General features: G+C 40.6%; 1 protein-coding gene across 1 annotated transcript in view; it reads left to right on the forward strand.

Moving 5' to 3' along the window:
- The window catches only part of LOC120222308 (estrogen receptor), a gene marked incomplete at its 5' end in the record, with an annotated part of 154,916 nt that overhangs the window by 126,031 nt on the left and 10,235 nt on the right, over window positions 1-18,650 (forward strand). The window lies entirely within an intron of this gene.

Consider the following 18,650-nt stretch of genomic DNA (forward strand, 5'->3'; position numbering starts at 1 on the left):
CAGGTTTGAGAACCATTGATGTGATACAGAACATTGTGATATTAATGTCTTAATGGTATTTCTTAGAATATTATTAAAATGAAAGCATGAAATTCTAAAATTCTAAGATAGTTTAAAGACCTTGAAGAATCAATTTTTAATTCTCAGGAATATGTGAATTGTGTAGTTTGAAAACTACCGGTATAGATGATGACCTTTCATCTACATTAGAAGAGTTCTCTGGTGTGTTATAAAACTAACCATTCTGCAGAGGGTGAGGGAGCAGGTGCTCATGCCCAGAACTATGCGTAAGAGTGAGTCAGAGCTGGGGGCACAGATAATTCATTATTTCGGCAGGGCTGTGATGTAGATAAGCATCTGACAGGAGGGTCCCTACATGCGAACTGATAGGTCAGCTAAGTCTTGAGGAGAAGCAGGACTTTAGCTGGTTCAGAAGAAAGACCAGGGGCAATGGCCTCACCATTCATGTAGTAGGGAGGATTTCATCAAGCCACTGTACTTCTTTTCATTGGTTCCCTCAACTAGTAAAATGAACAAATAAACAGCCCTGCCAAACGTATGGGTTTGTTATGACAGAGCAAGATAGCTTAAAAATATAAACCTAGTATCATCATTACTAGTATAGCCTTTTTTTTTCCAAAGGGAAAATATTAAGCAATCAAATATCCTACCAAGATTTTGGTGTCAAGATCTCCCTGTTCTAATCAAAGGACTAGAAGTACACCCAGGGCCTACATTTGGAAGGTCCTTAGGTGCCCTCCCTTCACCCTCATGCCTGGCATATTGGCCTTTAGTTTAAAAGTGTTTTGACACTTGAACTGAAGAAAATCATGAGAAAAATGACACTAAAATCCCACTGATATCGGGAGCAAAAAAGTAAAATGAAATACTATTTTTAATGGGTTCCTCTTTCCCCACAAGGTACTCATTGAATAAGTAAAAGCCATAATAGAATGTGCATGCTTCCTGAAACATATCAGTGGATTGTCAAACTGTCCTATAAAGTTTTAGTCTAAATGTGACATTCCTGCACTTGGTGGGAAGACCCATTTCTGGTCTAGCCTTTACTCGTGGCCTCATGGCTCCTGACTGCTTCTTTGTTGGTGAAAGATAGACGGGAGAACAGACTTCCTGCTGCAGGTTTCTGTCTTCCCATCCCCTTCCCCTACAGCTCCTGAGCACAGCATCCCTTTGGCTACCTCCAGCACTTTCCCCTAGAGGGTATGTGGCTACTCCTGTATGTTGAGGTAGATTCAGACCACCCCAATCCTATTTTCTCCGAGCTTTTACTTTATATCTACTTTTGTGGTTTGATTTTTCTTCTGGCATATAACAAAGACATCAGTACCCCCATGGAACTCAGAGATACCCATGGCTTTATAAGCTCTTACTTGCTAGCTTAACTACCATTTATTGAGTATTTACTACTCTCTCTCTCTCAGAAATAAATTAAAAAAAAAAAAAAGTCAACCAACCATTCGGGCATTGTGATGTACCTCATTACAATATCGTGGAAAGGGTGGAGATCAAGAGACTCTAGTCCCATGTTCAGATCCTCTTTACGATGCTTCCTAGTGTATGAATATGGACAAGTGCTGCTTACACCCTTTGTGCTTCTGTTTCCTGGTCCGTGAAATGCAGATCATACTAGCGCCTACCTGCTAATACAAGGTAGCCCTTAAAACAGTGCCACTTAGACTGACGCTCCATTTGTGTGAGGTAGTATTTTCTTTCCTTTACATGCTGTGAATATAACCGTATTTACATTTACGCATTTTAACTAGTGTTAATACTCAGATACTTTCTTTAAAAATAAGATGTTAAATGGCTGCGTCGTCATGCATGAGGATATAACATCATTAATCCCACAACCTGATGTTGTTAAACATTTAAGTGCTTTCTCTTTTTTTGGTGTTATAAATTATGCTTGTTTTGCATTCTTTTATTACGTTTTTTGCCCACATTTGCCCATGATTTTGGATGTTTGTAGAAGTAGATTTGCTCGTAAAAGGCCTTAAAAATCTTATGGCTCTTAAAACATGTTACCTACTGTTCCAGAAGGCTTTATCAAATTACACGTTTACATAAATGTAACCTTATGCAGCGTGAGAGACAGAGGTGAGTGCAGACGGCAGGCCAGTTGGGGACAGCAGATAGCTTTCCGCCGCCCGGCTACTGCCCTCTGTTGTGAAAGGCCCATAGCAATTTCTACATAGGTCATATTATAAGCCTCATGTTATAAACCTCCCAAGCTCACGCCTTTTGAAGCGAATTTTATCACTTAGGGAATTTTGTTTTATTACATTGTTTGTATAGGTGCTTGTCATGTGAAGTTTCAGGTTTGCGACTTACACATACGCTGTGCTGGGGAACTATTATTCCAAACTGTCAAGGTACACGGAAAGCTGGCATTTTTTGTCTTACCTTCTGCCTTGGTCCCTTTGCCACTGATTTTTTAAAAGTGATATTTATAAAAAGAAAGACACCAGGTTGAATGGCTGCAAGCGCACCTCCCTTCAAAACTCATCTAGGGAAAGAAACTTGCCTCCTCCAGTGGTTTCATCTGCTCTGGATTCCTTGCCTTTGCCAGATTGACATGACATAGTCTATAATGAGTTTAGAAGAAGCAGTTTACCATGTGAACCCACTACTGCTCCAGACATGCTCTTCATTGGTGATCAAGGGGCTGCTGGTTCAAAGAGTGCCCTGTCCAATGCCATGGATATCCCCAAGGATCAAGGACAGGCTCGTCTCCAGATTCTCACAGCTGGAAGCAGACAGATGCTGGGAAACCTGGTCCAGCTCAGAACAATAGTCAGCCCTGGGGATGGCTAAGCATGAGGGTCAGGAAGGGACTGGCAGGAGCGATTGGTTTCTTCTTTAGAATTGGCATCAACAGCAGTGATGAATTAACCCCAGAATGGAAAATTCATTTTCATCTTGACAGGTGAAGCGTCTGCTCTTTCTCTTAGTATAGCAAATGTTACTCTTTAAGTGAGGTAGTGTAACCTTCACATCCAGTGAAAGCCAACACTCAGGACCTTCTAGCAAAACCCTAATGCTGCACTTTCTTTGCATTCCAACTTACAAGTACTCTGGGGACAAAAAGCCAATCTTTGAACGCTAATCTTCTTTTGCACTTAGACATGCAGTTTGAGTTGTTGATGACACGTCAGAAGCATTTCCTGCTAAGAAAATTATTCTCAGGGGTCACCTGGGTGGCTCAGTTGGTTAAGTGTCCAACTCTTGGTTTCGGCTCAGGTCACAGTGTCACTGTTCATGGGTTTGAGCCCCGTGTCGGGCTCTGTGCTGACAGCAGAGAGCCTGCTTGGGATTGTGTCTTCCTCTCTCTCTGTCCCTCCCTTGCACTCTCTCTCTCTCTCTCTCTCCCTCTCCCTCTCTCTCTCTCTAAAATAAATAAATAAACATTAAATTTTTAAAAAAATTCCCAGAAGCTTTAGTGGCAAATTTGTTAGTTTTATTTCTTGTCATAATAAAGAAATGTGAAGAGTTTTAGAAATGTGAACAGCCTTAGGGATGATAGATATATTATGAAAAGAGTCATAAGTAATATCCCTATAGCAAGCTTCTATTCCTTGGGATTTCAGTTAACCAGCTGTGTTTCTCTCTCATCAGTCCAGGCATTGACAAAGCTCATGAAATAATGGAAATGAAAGGGTCTTTGATTTTGTATTTTTAATAGCATTTTCCTTCACCAAATTATGAAAATCAAACACGCCCAAGGCAGGGGACTTGGAAAATACAGAAAAACCACCAAGAAAAATAATCTCCTGAGGAATCATAAGTTTGCCACACAAAAGTAATCATTGTTAATGTTTTGGTGAAAGTTCTTAATTAAAGAGACTCTTAGACGATGACTGTGTGCACAGTGTTCCTTCCTTTCTCCACACTGTCCGGCACAGTTTTGAAAAGTTGAATTGCTCCTAAGTCATTCCAGGAAAATGATTAGGTTTCTTTTTTCTTTTTTTCCCAAATATCTCTGGAGGTGGGTCCTCTGGCAATCATTTCTAGTTTTTTACAAACCTTGCAGTTCAGAAACTATTTGTGTAGCTTCTGAGCAGTGGGCTGGATGTGAAGGGTATTTTGGGTCCTGGCTTCAGTTCTGCCACTAACTTACGGACAGGGTGGCCCAGGCAAGCCCAGCCTCACTTCCCTGCCTCAACTCCCTCTCAGCTCTATCTAGCATCTGCTAGCCTGGTTCCCTCACCTCTTGGACCACTTTCCCAATGATTAAAAGTAACTAGAGTGGAGCGGGTTGGGGAGTTTTCTACATTAAAAACTTTTAATTTTATTTTTGTTTATATTTTATAGACTTTATTTTTTAGAGCAGTTGTGCAGTTTAGAGCAGTTTAGAGCAAAACCGAGTGAAAGGTACAGAGATTTCCCAGGTACCTCCTCTTCCCACACAAACACTAACACTTACTGTCAAAGTCCTGCACCAGAACATTTGATGTATCATTGATGAACCTACATTACACACCATTAACACCCAATGTCCACAGTTTACATTAGTCACACTTGGTACTGTATATCCCGTGGGTTTTGACACATGACTAATAGCACATATCCACCATAGTAGTAACGTACAGCATGGTTTCACTGCTATAAAAATCCTGTGTTCTGCTCATACGTTCCCCCCCACCCCGCCTTGAAAACCACCTTTCTTTCTTTTGCTTTCTCCATACTTTTTCTTTTTTTAGAATGGCATATAGTTGGAATCATACAGCATATAGTCTTTCTAGATTGGTCTCTTTCACTTGGCAATATGTGTTTAAGATTCCTCCACATCTTTTTTATAGCTCCATAGCTCATTTCTTTTTAGTGTTGAATAATATTTTATTGTCTGGATGTACTATAGTTGACGTATAGACATCACCTACTATGTCACCTACTGCAAGACATTTTGATTGCTCCCAAGTTTGAGCAATTATAAATAACTGCTATACATACCCCTGGGCAGGTTTTTGTGTGGACATAAATTTTCAGTACATCTGGGTAAATACCAAGGAGCATGGTTACTGAATTTTTATGGTAAGGGTGTATTGGGTTTTGTAAGGATCTGCCAAACTGTCTTCCAAAGAGACTATGCCATTTTTCATTCCTTCTAGAGCCCTGTTTCTCTGTATTCTTGGCAGCATTTGGTGTTGTCACTGTTCAGGTTTTGGAACCTGGAACCTCTAATAGGTGTGTAGTGGTGTCTTATTGTTCTAAGAGGCAGTTCCTTAATGATACATAATGTGGAGCATCTTTTCATTAAAAATTTTTTTAATGTTTATTCATTTTTGAAAGAGGGAGAGAGACAGAATGTGAGCAGGGGAGGAGCCCCTCTAGAGAGGGAGACACAGAATCCGAAGCAGGCTCCAGGCTCTGAGCTGTCAGCACAGAGCCCCATGCAGGGCTCGAACTCAGGGACTGTGAGATCATGACCTGAGGTGAAGTTGGAGCACAACCACAACCGACTGAGGTGCCATTGGCATCTTTTCATATGCTTATTTTTCATCTGCATATTTCTTCTTTAATGAGGTGCCTATTCAGGTCTTTTGCCCATTTTTTTGAGTATAGTCGATACACAAAGGTTACATTAGTTTCAGGTGTAGGACTTAGTGATTTGACAAGTTTCTACATTGTGCCACGTTCACCACAAAGGCAGCTACCATTTGTTCCATGGCATCACTGTTAAAGTATCATCATGTTCCTTATGCTCTGCTATTTATTCCCATGACTTTCTCATTCCATAATGGGAGGCCTGTATCACCCTCTCCTCCACTCACTTTGCCCTACCTCCTACCTCCCCCACCTTTGGAAACAATCAGTTTGTTCTCCATATTTATAGATCAGATTCTACTTTTTGCTTGTTTATTCATTTTTTTAAGATTCCATTTTGAATGGAATCATATGGAATTTGTCTTTCATAGTTGGACTTGTTTCAGTTAGCATAATACCCTCTAGGTCTATCCAATTTGTCTCAGAAGGCATGACCTCATCCTTTATATGGCTGTGTAATATGCCATGGTATATACATACCACATTTTCTTGTTCATTTGTCTGTTGGTGGTCACTTAGGTTGCTTTCATGTCTTGGTTATTGTAAATAATGCTTCAATTAACATAGGGGTTCATATATCTTTTTGAGTTTGTGTTTTCTGTGGTAAATACCCAATAGCGGAATTGTTGGATCATATGATATTTCAATTTTTAATTTTTTGAGGAACCTCCATACTGTTTTCCACAGTGGTGGCACATTTGCATTCCCACGAGGGTTCCTTTTTGCCCACATTCTCATCGATACTTGTTTCTTGTCTCCTTGATTTTAGCCATACTGACGATTGTGAAGTGATATCTCATTAGGGTTTTGATTTGCATTTCCCTGATGATTAGTGATGTCGAGCATCTTTTCATGCATCTGTTGGCCATCTGTATGTCTTTGGCACAAGGTCTGTTCAGGTCTTATGCCCATTTTTTAATCAGGTTCTCTGTGTGTGTGTGTGTGTGTGTGTGTGTGTGTTGACTTGTATAGCTCTTAATATATTTTGGATATTAACCCTTTATTGGATATGTCATTTACAAATGTCTTCTCCCATTCACTAGGTTATCTTTTTGTTTTCTTGATGGTTTCTTTTGCTGTGCAAAAGCTTTTTGGTTTAATATAGTCCCAATGGTTTATTTTTGCTTTTATTTCTTTTGCCTTAAGAAACATATCTTTAAAAAAGTGTTGCTGTGGATGATATTAGAGAAATTACTGCCTGTGCTCTCTTCAAGGATTTTTATGGTTTCAGTTCTCACATTTAGGTCTCTAGTCCATTTTGAGTTTATTTTTGTGTATGGTGTTAGAAGGTGTCCAGTGTCATTCTTCTGCATGTAGTTGTCCAGTTTTCCCAACTCCATTTACTGAAGTGACTGTCTTTTCCCCATTGTATATTCTTGCCTCCTTTGTCATAGATTAATTGACCATATAAATGTGGGTTTATTTCTGGGATCTCTATTCTGTTCCATTAATCTATGTGTCTGTTTTTGTGCCAATACCATTCTATTTTGATTACTACAGTTTTCTAGTTTCTTTTGAAATCTGGGATTGTGATACCTCCAGCTTTGTTCTTCTTTCCTAGGATTGCTTTGGCTAGTCAAGGTCTTCTGTTGTTCCATACAAATTTAAATATTATTTGTTCTGATTTTGTGGCCCATTTTCTAATTGGGTTGTTCATTTTCTTATATTGACCTTTTAAGAGCTCACTGTATATTTTGCATAAGAATCCTTCCTCATCAGATATGTCTTTTGCAAATATTTTCTCCCAGTATGGTTTGCCTTCTCATTCTTTTTAGATCATTGGTTTTAAAATGTTCTTCTGCTTGAGGACTCGTGTTCCAGAAAGAGGCTCTGGTGAAGGAAGAGAAGCTGAATGAGTGGGATCCAGCACCCTACCTTTATTTCTTCTGCTCCCAAAGTTTCACTTCACCAAGTTTATATGTGAAGTTTTTATAAGAGGTTCACAGTTTTTAGGGGTTTTGATTCTCAAAATAGTTTGAAAACTACTGAATTGGATGAACATAAGGCCCCTTTTAAATCTAGAATTCTGGAATTCTGTGTCTCCTTTTTGCAATGTAATGTAAACTTTCTCTGATTTTTTCAGTATATGTGCTGCCGAAGTGAGCACAGTAATGTAACCTTTCTCAAGGAAAAGTGAGATAAGCTTGTCATAGCCATGTCATACTTTCTCAATATAATTTTCATCCACTGTAGCGTTCACTTGAAATGAAGAAACTGAAAACCCTAAGGAACATGTGCCACCTAAGTGCCCACTTGTCTCTTCAAAATAGTAATTTTTGACACACATTATCTCTTCCAAAGTAATCAGAGAGGACTATCAGCCATTTCATTTTTATATCTAAGTAAAAGGGGAAGAGTATATCTGAACTTTTCGGCTCTGAATGCAAGTCAGAGCCAAGAATGTGCAACCCTCCTCTGTTAGTGACCAGTGTGGAGCTACATAGGGTTTTGAACAGTTGTGCTGTTCAATTCAGGATCCTGAGCTCACATGCATTTCACCCTATTATATATTGTTAGATCACATGTCACTTTTTTCCTGGATTTGAAGCTAAGTCACGCAGATGAATGTTTAATGATATTTTATAAACATTTGCATTCACACTAACACGGTTTATTGATTTGGAAGAAGATGGAGGGATATCTTTTTCATTATTTTATTCACATATTGCCTATTCCACAGAGAATTTGAAATGGCTTACTAGATTTTATGCAGTGCAAAGGGAGTAGACCCAATAATTGACAAAATCTGTAAAAAAGGAAAACAAAGTGAATAAAGTAATAATAAATCCAGGAGTCTAATTAGTGCACAGAAGTACATCTGTACAGCTCTTAGGAATGGGCCACAAATTTGGCTCTAAATCTCCTTCCCTTGGCTAAACCACAGAGGAGAACACATTCCATTATAAGGTCCATAGGCTTTTAATAAAAATAAAAGTAAATAGACCAGTTGTTTAACATAATATACTCTCTTTCGCGTAAATGTCTAAAACGTCCATTTCTCACAATTAGGACTGGATAAGGATTGTTCAACTGAGAATTCAGAGTGTTTTATTCTCTGGTGAGAAGCCAGATGCAGATATTTTGTGTTTTCAGTTAGGGAAAGATAGATATGTTTTGATAATCAGCTGGACAGTGGTCAGGGCTAATGGCTTCCAATGAAAATTGTTAACTGCACACAGTATGTGATAGGATGAATTAAAGTCCTTACCATTGTACCAGGGATGAAGGTCAAGGGCTGGATTAAGACACTGGTAGGCAATAGGGCTTATAATGTAGAGAAGACAGTATTTCAGATCTACCAGAACTGGAGCCCAATCTCTAATCTGCCTATTCTGGGTCATTTTCCCTTCAAATGTTTTGTGCAGATACCCAGCTGTATTCTGCCTACTGCCTCTGTGTAATAAATTATCCCCAAAACTTAACAAGTTAAAAAAAAGTTTCTCCTGGCCATGAATTTGTATAGGGCACAGACTGAATATCTTGCCTCTTTTCCACAATAGCTAGCACCTCAGTTGGGAAGCCTCATAAAGTAGGAATAATTTGATAGTCATAGGTGTGGTCAGCTTGACGTGTCTTTATTCGCATGCTAGCAATTGATGCTGGCTGCTGGCTGGGATGTCAACTGGAGTTGTTACCCAAAATGCTTATCTGTGGTTTCTCCTCATAATGCCCACACAGCCTGGGGCAGTGTACTTCTTAGAAGGTGACAAAGATTCCAGAAGTGACTGTCCCAGCTGACAAGGCAAAATCTGCATGGCCTTATGGGATAGTTCCTTAGAAGCCACACAGCATCACTTCCAGCCCCCCCCCCCTTTTTTTTTAATTAAAGCAAGTCATGGGTCCACCCAGACTCCAGGGAGAACATAGATTGGACATCTCTGTGGGAAGAGTGTCAGGATCACGTTGAACAGCATGTTGGGTGGGAAGTATTGGAGTGGTCACCATTGGAAAATACAGTCTGCTCCATGTGTAAGAGCTGCTTCCTGCTCTGTGTTGTCATTCCACTGTCCTTAAAATGCCAAGCAAGAAAAGGGGAGGTCCAGGGAGATGAATTGTGCAGACCGTTTTGGCCTACCTTCCCTGGGGAAAAAATGCAACCCTCAGGCCTTCTGCGAGCAGGCCAGCTCACTGGCACTAGGAGTTCTGCATGGAACCTTGTGAATAGATTCCCGTGTGATGGACGGGCTGCACGTTTTCCATCAAATGGCCCTTTGGGGGCATTTGGGTGGCTTATTTGGTTAAGTAACTGACTTCAGCTCAGGTCATGACCTTAGGGTTCGTGGGTTCGAGCCCCGCATTGGGCTGTGTGCTGACAGTTCAGAGCCTGGAGCTTGCTTCGGATTCGATGTCTCCCTCTCCCTCTGCCCTCCCCCTGCTTGCATTCTGTCTCTCTTCATTCAAAAATAAATAAATATTAACAAATAAATTTTTTTAAATGTCCCTCCAGAACATCTGCTTGATCTCAGAAACCTAGTAATTGACTGTTGGAGGGACAGGAAAATCAGCACCCTGGCTGCTTCTTTATATGTTACTGATATAACTAACCAAAATGAGGCTTTTAAGCAAAACATAGATCTGTAATGGATTTATCCTAAAAGGTATAAGGCTAGAATACTATTTATTAGAAAAATTTTTAGTTGGAACTTTTTAAAATTGGGGTATAGTTGACACACAGTTAGCTTCAGCTGTGCAATGTAGTGGTTCAGCAGGTTTGGATGTTGTGCTGTGCTCATCATGGGTGTAGGGTCATCTGACCTCAGATGTCACTGTTGAGGCATCATTGACTACATTCCTTGTGCTGTGCCTTTCATTACTGTGACCTATGCATTCCATAGCTGGAAACACGTATTTTTTCCCCTTCACCCATTTTGCCCAGCCCCCTCACCCTGACAACTGCAACTTCATATATAAAAGCTACATGCAAAAGAATGAAACTGAACTGCTTTCTTACACCCTATAGAAAATAAACTTAAAATAGATTGAAAACTTAAATGTAAGACCTGAAGCCATAATACTCCTTGAAGAAAGCATAGGCAGTAAGCTCCTTGACATTGGTCTTAGCATTATTTTTAGGATCTGTCCCCTCAATAAAGGACAACGAAAGCAAATATAATCAAATGGGCCTGGGCACCTGAGTGGGTTAAGCGTCCGACTCTTGGTTTCGGCTCAGGTCATGAGCTCACAGTTTGTGAATTCAAGCTCTGCATTGGGCTCTGCACTGATGGTATGGAGCCTGCTTCTCTCTCTCCCTTTCTCTCTGCCTCTCCCCTGCTCGTGATCTCTGTCTCTATGTCAAAATAAATAAATAAACTTAAAAAATTTTAAAAAGCCCAAGTGGGACTACATTAAGTTAAAAAAGCTCTTGCACAGTGAAGGAAACGACAAAAAAAATGAAGACATCCCACTGAATGGGAAAAGATATTTGCAAATGAAGTGTCCCACTTACTAGGGTTTCACATCCAAGATACATGAGACATAGAGCAAAAGCCAAACAATCCAATTTCCAAAAAATGGGCAAAGGATCTGAATGGACAATTTTCTGAAGAAGACATCCAGATGGCCAACAGGCACATGAACTCAACATCACGAATCATCATGGAAATGTGAATTAAGACCCCAGTGAGCTACCACCTCACACCTGTCAGAATGTCTATTATCAGAAAGACAAGAAATAACCAGTGCTGGAAAGGATGTGGAGGAAAGAGAAACCTCGTGCACTGTTGGTGGGGATGTAAATTGGTGTAGCCACTGTAGAAAATAGTATGAAGATTCCTTTAAAAATTAAAAATAAAACTACTGTATGTTTCAGCAATCCTCCAAAAGGAAGGAGATTTTGGAGAATTGCTGGAAGGCAAAGAATCCAAAGAAAATAAAAATGTTAATTCAAAGTTACACACACTCTTACATTCGTCATGGGATTATTTACAATAGCCAAGATACTGAAGCAACCCAGTGTCCATCCATAGATGAAGGGATAACGTGGATGCGGTATAGACATACCATGGAATATCACTCAGCTATAAAGAAGGATGAGATCTTAACCATTTGCAACATGAGTAGACCTAGAGGGTATTATGAGAAGTGAATGGAGTCAGAGAAAAAAAATACCATGGGATTTCACGTATATGTGTAATCTAAAAAGCGAAACAAACAAACAAAATAGAACAGAAACAGAGTCCTAGATACAGTGCACAAACTGGTGATTGCCAGAGGGGAAGAGGTGAGGAGACGGACAAAATAGTGAAAATTAAAAGGTACAATCTTCCAGTTATAAGATAAATAAGATATAGGGATGTAATTTCCAGCACTGGGCATATAGTCAATAATATTGTAAAAACTTTGTGTGGTTACCGATGGTGATTAGATATGTTGCAGTGATCATTTTGTAATCTACATAAGTATCAAGTTACTATGCTGTGCATCTGAAACTAATGTAATGTTGTGCGTCAGTTATACTTCAATAAAAACCTGAGACACATGGCTCCACTTAAATTATTTTCTTAAAAAGTGTACATTTAAGATTTCTTCTCAGATCGATTAAATCAGTTCATCAGTTTCACCATCTGAAATCATTAAGGGATTTGTCCTTTGAGTCAGCTTGAACGTATTGACTTACTGAGTTTTTACCTTCTAGAACTTCTGGCAGATTTCACTAAAAATTATACTAAATTGATAAATGTCACTGCATCTCTAGCATATGATCTCTATTCAGATTTTATTTGTTCATGTTTCAATTTTGGAAGGTTGTATGTTTCTAGGAATTTATCCATTTTTTTCTATACTGTACAATTTTTTGGCACATAAATATTCATAGCGGTCTCTTAATGATCCTTTGTATTTCTGCGGTATCAGTTATAACTTGTCTTTCATTTTTGAATGTATTTATTTGTGCACTCTCTCTTTTTTCTTGGTGAATCTAGATAGTTTGTCAATTTTGTTTATCTTTTGAAAGAATGAGCTCTTAGTTTTATTGCTCTTTTTTTATTATTTGTTTCAGTCTTTATTATTTCTGCTCTGATATTCTTTCTTTTTTTTTTACTGGTTATTTATTTTTGAGAGGGAAAGAGAGAGAGACAGAGCATGAGTGGGGAAGGACAGAGAGAGACACACACAAATCCAAAGCAGTCTCCAGGCTCTGAGCTGTCAGCACAGTCTGACGTGGGGCTCGAACCCATGAACTGTGAGATCATGACCTGAGCCAAAGTCAGCTGTTTAACCTCCTGAGCCACCCAGGTGCCCCGATCTTAATTATTTATTTCCTTTTACCAACATTGGGCTTTATTGGTTCTTTTTGTTTTTTAGTTCATTTAGGTGTGAAGTTGTATTGCTTATTTGAGATTTTTCTTGTTTTTGAGGTAGGCCTGTATTGCTATGAACTTCTTTCTTAGAACTGCTTTTGTTGCATCCCATAGATTTTGAACTATTATATCTCCATTTTCATTTGTCTCAAGATATTTTATTCCTTCATTGATGCATTGGTTCTTTAGTAGCATGTTGTTTAATCTCCATGTATCTCTGATTTTTCCAATTTTCTTCTTGTACTTCATTTCTAGCTTTATACCATTGTGGTCAGAAAACATGCTTGGTATGGTTTGTCTTCTTTATGTTTACTGAGACTTGTTCTGTGGCCTAAAAAGTGATCTGTCATCGAGAACGTTCCATGTGCACTTGAGAAGAATGTGTATTCTGCTGCTTTCGGATGGAATGCTCTCTATATATCCGTTATGACCATCTGGTCTAATGTGTCATTTAAGGCTGGTGTTTCCTAATTGATTTTCTGTCTGGATGATATTTCCATTGATGTTAGTGGGGCACCAAGTCCTCTACTATTATTGTGTTGCTTTCTTATGTCTGTTCATATTTGCTTTATATATTTAGACCCTCCTATTTTGGGTGCATAAATATTTACAAGTGTTATATTCTCTTGTTGGATCAATCCTTTTTGTTGTTATGTAATGCCCTTGTCTTTTCATAAAGTTTTTATTCTTTTTTTTTAATGTTTTTTATTTATTTCTAGGAGAGAGAGAGAGACAGCGTGAGCAGGGGAGGATCAGGGAAAGAGGGAGTCACAGACTCTGAAACAGGCTCCAGGCTCTGAGCTGGCAGTCAGCACAGAGCCCGACGTGGGGCTTGAACCCACGAACCGCGAGATCATGACCTAAGCGAAAGTCGGACGCTTAACCGACTAAGCCACCCAGGCGCCCCTAAAGTTTTTATTCTAAAGTCTATATTTTCTGATATAAATACAGCTACACCCACCTTTTTTCATGTCTATTGACACAGAATATCTTGTTTCATCCCTTCTCTTTCCACCTGTGTACGTCCTTAGATATGAAATGAGTCTCTTATATGAACATATATCCTATCTTAAAAGCTCACAATTTACAAGGCAAATATTTAGTGTATGGATCTTAAAACGGCCTTGGAGATCATATCCTTTGGATAAGCAGTGGGAAGAGATGACAAATTGAGAAAGTAAACCAGTAATACCTACAAGAGATGATCAAAAAGTCTATGGGAAGCCTCGAGACAATGTCAGTTTCAGGCAAAGATAAGAACTCTAAAATAATTTTAACACATACTTTTCATAAAATGTATTTCTTATTATGCCACAACATTATTTAAAAAACACATATGGGGCAATAAAAATATTTCGTTGATGTCTACTATTTTGTAGTAGTTGATTCTAATTTTGTTTAGAAGAGTCTTAAGTCTGTTCTATGTATTACAAACAGTTATATTGCTCTTGTGGTCCCTGTATACCTGCATTAAAAACATTTCAACTAAGCGTATAGTTGGAAAGCTTATGTAATACATTCAATTGGCTGCATAAAGTGAGTAAATTACTTAATAATTTTGAGAAAAGGTATTCCATGTAAGCTTCATTTTCAATAGCCAAACTGAATACTCGACCTTTAGCGTACAGCCTTGTAAAAGCTTTTCAAAACTTTTCACTACATAATTTTTCTTTGTAGGGGCTCCTGGGTGGCTCAGTTGGTTAAGCGTCTGATTCTTGATTTGGGCTCAGGTCATGATCTCACGAACCGTGAGATAGAGCCCCTTGTTGAGCCCTGCGCTGACAGTATGGAACCTTCTTGGCATTCTCTCTCTCTCTGCCCCTCCCCTGCTCATGCTATCCTTCTTTCTCTTTCTCTAAATAAATAATTAAAAAATTATTTGTAGTAGGATTAATTCATTAATACATTCATGAAAAACTCCTTCGTTATTTGGAACTGTCTCACGCTTTGTAGGACATCCAACAGGTCTCTCCCACTAAGTGGCCATAGCAACCATGGACCTGTCCCAACCCACCCCAGGGGCAGTTCTATCCCCTAGAAGAACAGCAGTCACAGGGCGGGGGGGGGGGGGGGGGGGGGGGGGGGGGGGAACAAAACAAACGGAGTGCTCATCAAACTGTCAGTCTTTTTTTTTTTTTTATAGTTTATTGTCAATTTGGTTTCCATCTAACACCCAGTGCTCATCCCAACAAGTGCCCTCCTCCATGCCCATCACCCAGTCTTGAAGGCGCTTCTAAGCAGAAAGGCTTCATTGCTTGTTTTACAGTTAAAAACTCTCAAGGCTGACCTGCAGATTAATCACTGGGTAAACAGGATAAAAGGAAAAAGCTGCCACTCTTTTTATGCAAGGAGAGTGGCAGCTTGCTACAATCGTGGACTTGAGGGGTTTTCTCTGCTATTTTTTCCCTTTGAGTCTTTTTTCTTTTTTTTTTTTTAATTTCGTCAAACTGCTGTAGGCTAAAGGATTCTCCCAGGATCCCCTGTCATTTTCCCTTTGGAAAAGTAAACATGTGTCCTTGCTTGAAGAATTTGTCCTTAAGCATCTGGTAAGCCATGGGCCTCAGCACTTTTCATTTGTTTAGAACAATGAGATGTGCCCACTAGGGGAGGTCAGTGGTTGGGTGGGCTGTGCTTCCTTCTGGGCACGGCCACATATATATGCCCTGCAGGGCCCATGCCTGCATTCCTCCAGCTTCCGGAAGGCTCCATCATCTGGAATAGTGATGAGGGTCTAGAGATGTTCCTATGGGGCGGAGAGAAAAAAGGAAGAAGGAAGAGGCAGAGCATCTGAGCAGAATGAGAGGAGTGAGTGAAATTAAGAGTCGGTGAAAGCAAGAGAGCGAGAAAGATTGAATTGAGCTCTCATATATGGGGGTGCCCTGTGGTTTCGCTCCCCATTCTTTTCCGCCACCAGATTTCTCCATAGAGTCTTTGTACATCTCCTGGTGTTGGCCAAGGTTCAGAACATGGAGAAGCTCAGATTTGCTAATAACACTTCAAGACTGGATAATGACATACAGATTGTTTTTTTCCATCTTGGGGATTTGGAGCAGCTCTGGCCGTTGCAAAGCCTGCCTTGTTGCGAGAGTATTTCTGAAGGCCTTCACTGTCTGATCACTGGCTCTGTGCTATTGGGCACAGTGGCGCAGCCGTTCTGGGTGGCAGAGACCACCTGGGATATGGAAATTACCAGCAGCCCCATTTTACATTTGCCAGAGCATTGGAAGCATTCTGGGAATTTGAATTTCTGTTGTTTCTCTCAAACGCCCCCTTAGGGGCAGCAGCAGCAGCAAACGTGGACCACATTTTGCCAGAAAAGCCCAAAAGGATGATGGCTGCTGTTGTCAATTATTGGCATTTCAATGGGGCTGTATTTTTATTTCCGAGTGTATTTACGCAGCTAGGAAGCATCTGCTGACAAGGATGAAATGATAAGCTGTATCGGTGCCAAAACAGGACTAGAAAAACAGGCTTGTTCTGCAAATGGCCTGCATCCCAAGAGTCGATGCTAAGAAAATTCTTTCCCCACAGGCAATATCTGCACTTAAAACATTAACACTTGGGGCGCCTGGGTGGCTCAGTCAGTTAAGCGTCTGACTTCAGCGCAGGTCATGATCTTGCCGTTCATGAGTTTGAGCCCCACGTCAGGCTCTGCTGACAGTTCAGAGCCTGGAGCCTGCTTCAGATTCTGTGTCTTCCTCTCTCTCTGCTCCTCCCCCACTTGTGCTCTATCTCTCAAAAATAATAAATAAAAAACATTTAAAAAACCACTAACAAAATAATACTTGGAAGCCCTATTAAGTAACATAGTGCATGCACACAGTAGATCCTTAATCAAAGTGTGCCAAATGCAAGACTCGATGTGTGCAGGCACGTGGAGGAAGATGCGAGATCATCAGCCCCAGAGAAAACTTCCCACCCTGCAGTCTGAGGGCCAGGGTTCTTTACCTTCATTGGGAAGGGCATGGTGTGAGGCTGGCTCTCAAGGTGTCTGAGATTCAAGCAGAAGGAATCTGAGACTCTGTCCCTGGGCGCACAAGGAGGAAGACCAAGTGCAGCTGGATGTCACCTTGAAGCTGGTTGCTCCTCGATTCTGTGGTTGTGTTGAACCAGAACAGGATTATTAGTGAATGAGGCCAGTATCCCGAGTGGTGACAAAAAAGGAAATTGGTAGAAAACGCATCATTCAAGTTGGATTAACTCGGATCTGTGGCCTGGGTAGGTTCCCAGGACATACAACCAGATGCAGGGCCTCTGGGAGACTGGAGGCTAGAATGTGTGTGGTAATGGAGAGGGAAGGGCGAGGCAGGGCCAGGGGTGCTCAGAGGTGCCCCTCACTCCAACCTACTGGTGCACAACTTCCCTGCCATCCATCACCTCCAGGGCACCCCAAGGCCACTGGACAGTTGCCCATTTTTCTAACGGACACATTCTTTCTCTGTCAACAGTTCACATGGAACGTAAGTGAAGGAATCTGGCAATTTCTTTCTTATTTCACTGCCTGTCTATTGCTTACTCATTCTGTGGTCTATTTGCTTTGAATCCAAGTGCCTCTGGGTACCAAAAGCTACATTATACTATTCAATTGCATGTTAGCCAAGATCCTGACGATCCTGGTTTTGTTGTTGTTGTATTTGTTTTAAAACAGCCATTTTCCATTCTGGGCAATTACAACTGTTTACTATGAGTTCCACTGCGTAGGTATTTTCCCCATCCCCAATCTCCGGGTTGTGGTGCGAGCAGTAACTTGTCATCACATTACCAGTACAAAGTCAGATATTAATAAATGTAGAGGCCTTAAGTTGAAGGTACCAATGAGGACGGGGAGGGGATGGGGAGCAGAAGAAATCTCTTTATGAGGGAGCCAGTGGGCTGAGAAGAAATAAGACTGAAAAAATGTTGCTAAATACATAATGCATCATCTGGAGAAAAATACAGCATCATCAGCCCTCTGTCGGATGGTATGATTAGGCAAGAATGGGGCTTATTTCTGGAGGGTTTACTTGATAGAAAATCCATCTTTGTGGTCCTATGACAAGACTGATCCATCCGCTCTCCTCTTACTCCGAATACTTCCCACCTCTTTATCACTCACCTTCCTCTGGTCCTTGGGCTGAGTTTGCAACTCAGTCAAATGGTTGGGATTCTTTTTGTTAGAAGTGATAGAAACCAACTTACATTTAAGCAAGAAGGGACTTTATGGATTCGTGTGTTAGAAAGGATACTATGGAAGCTAGAAGGTCAAAAGAAAACAATGTATGAATAGGACCTTGTGCCTGAACCAGGATTCCCTGATACCCCCTCTGCCATTTAACTATTACCTCTGCATTCTGTTGCTCAGCCCAGTTCTGCACATGGGAGCCCCGCGAGCAGGAAGGTGCCATCCTGAAAGTCACTCTTCTCACCCTCCAGGCTCAGCAATCTCAAGGAAAGAGTTTTTGTCTCACAACGTCCATATACAACTCCAGAAAAAGCTCTGATTGTCTAGCTCAGAGCTAATCCTGTCCCAGCAAATAGAGTGGCCTGGTTGTCTCATTTCTTTTCTTTTTTGTTAAAGTTTATTTTTGAGAGAGAGAGAGAGCACAAGCTGGGGAGGGTCAGAGAGAGGGAGACTAAGGATCTGAAGCAGGCTCTGTGCTGACAACAGAGAGCGGGATGCGAGGCTCAAACTCACAAACCATGAAATTATGACGAGCTAAAGTCAGATGCTCAACTGACTGAGCCACCCAGGTGCCCCCTGATTGCCTCACTTCAGTCCTGAGTCTACGTATGGCCCAGGGAGTAGGA

Source organism: Hyaena hyaena, unplaced genomic scaffold, assembly GCF_003009895.1.
Source record: "Hyaena hyaena isolate Hyena2069 unplaced genomic scaffold, ASM300989v1 scaffold_860, whole genome shotgun sequence".
Taxonomy (NCBI): Eukaryota; Metazoa; Chordata; class Mammalia; order Carnivora; family Hyaenidae; genus Hyaena; species Hyaena hyaena.